The sequence below is a fragment of the Tupaia chinensis genome, unplaced genomic scaffold, assembly GCF_000334495.1.
Source record: "Tupaia chinensis unplaced genomic scaffold, TupChi_1.0 Scaffold148488_1, whole genome shotgun sequence".
Taxonomy (NCBI): domain Eukaryota; kingdom Metazoa; phylum Chordata; class Mammalia; order Scandentia; family Tupaiidae; genus Tupaia; species Tupaia belangeri.
In genome coordinates, this window is record NW_006208337.1 from 163,786 (window position 1) to 165,930 (window position 2,145).

A 2,145-nucleotide genomic window follows, 5' to 3' on the forward strand; every position below is an offset into this window, starting at 1 on the left:
AAAAAAAAAAAAAAAAAGAAGTAAAGTAAGAATCAGCCACTATGGAAAATACTATGGTCATTTCTCAAAAAATTAAAAGCAGAATTATTTTATAATCCAGAAATCTACTTATAGGTGTATACCCCAAAGAACTGAAAGCAGAACTCGAAGAGATTCTTTCTTTTTAAGAATTATTTTACTTATTTGGTACAGTGCCTTAACTACCACACCACCTGCTGGCCCCTCAAAGAGGTATTTGTAACCATTGCTCACCATAGCAAAGGAGTAGATAGATGCAAGTATACAGAGATGAGTGGGTAATCACAATGTGCTATATAACAATGGAGTACTACTCAGCACTACAAAGGAATGGAAGTCACCAACAGCCTAGTTAGGATGGCTAGATCCCACATGGCTGACTGTGGAACCAGGGGCTTGAAAAACAGTCCAGGTGTGTGTGCCCAAAAATCCAAAAGGAGGAAGAGATGGAGGAAAGAAGATTGTGATGTGACCATGCTACATGGTGGAGGGCGGGAGGTGGGGGGAGATGCTTTATCGCTTTCCCTTCTCTGTCTCTCTGTTGAGTGCCTGTGCCTTCTGACACATTAGGAAAAAAAAAGTAAGGAAATTCTGGGGTTTTGGGTGGTCCCATGGCTTAGTGGCTTAGAGACCTGGATCCCACATGGCTGACCACACAGTTAAATTCCTAGCTTGAGGGGACAGCAGGTGGCGTGGTGGTTAAGGCACTGGATGTTCCCACATGGCTGACCACACAGTTAAATTCCTAGCTTGAGGGGACAGCAGGTGGCGTGGTGGTTAAGGCACTGGATGTTCCCACATGGCTGACCACACAGTTAAATTCCTAGCTTGAACAAACACACTGGGCACATGTGCATTTATGCCCCAAACCCCAACAGGATGGAGAAGGAGAGGAGAAAGGATTGTCATGTGACCACTTCCTATTATGAGGTACTGTCTCCTCTTTCTCTCTCTGGCAAATGAATGTGCCTCCTGGCAACCTAAGGGGGAACAAAAAACAATGGGAGTTGTGAGTGTGCCTCTCGATCAGCTGAAGGCCTGAATAAAACATAAAGACTAGCCTCCCTGAGAGAAGGATAGTATAGCAGAATACCCTTGGAGTTTGTCTGCACCATCAGCTCCTCTGAGCCTCTTCTTATTTTTCTCTCTCTGCGTGCATACACACGCTCACATACACACACGCTCTTTCCTATTGCTTCTGTTTCTGTAGGGAGTGTTACTAACACGGCTACCACTGGAGTATAAAGAACAGAATTTATAACTGCTTGTGAACGCATCACGGTGTCCTCAACGACGTGTGGAATCTAGTCACACGGGTTGCCACTGGCCCATCCCACAGGCACCGCTGCCCGCAGGCCGGCCATCAGGCTCCATTGTTCCTCATCTCACTACCTGGAGAAACCTCTCCAAGACCCTCCCATGACAGCCTCTCTGTTTTGGTGCCGTCAATTTACTTTAGAACACTACAAGATAGAGTAATTTCATTTAAGATGAACTTTAGGTGAGCATGATCTGGCATTCATACTTAGCATTTCTTCAGAAAGGTTACTCTACAGAGGCCTATGTGTCTTTATTTCCCCTCAGCACCAGAAACTTTATTAATTAGCACAATGAGTGTCAGAAACGAGCTTTTACTGGTGAAATTAGTGACTTTGCACAAGGAATGTCAGAATTTCCTCAGCGAACTCAGTTGAATTTATATACAGAGATTAGTTAGAATAATTTAGACATCCCATCCTGAGTCCAGAGGACATTACCTAAATCCTGTATCTAGGTCACTGTGTCAGCCTTAGGTGAACCTTTTATCCCAAATATTGTTAGTAAGTGTGGTTAGAGCATCTGGAAGGACAGAGAACTTAAACCCTTTGAATTTAGAGCACACTATAAAAACCATTTTTGTGCCACTTGCTAAAAATATTCATCCTAGGGGGCCAGCAGGTGGTGTGGTGGTTAAAGTACTGGATACTCACACATGGCTAACCATGGTTTGACTTCCGGACTTGGTAGCTTGCTTTCTCACTTTCCCTCTCTCTCTCTCTCTCTGTGTCTCTCTCTGGTCAAATTAAAATAAATGAATGAATAAATAAAATTAAAAATAAATAATTTTTAAAAACATATTTATCCTAT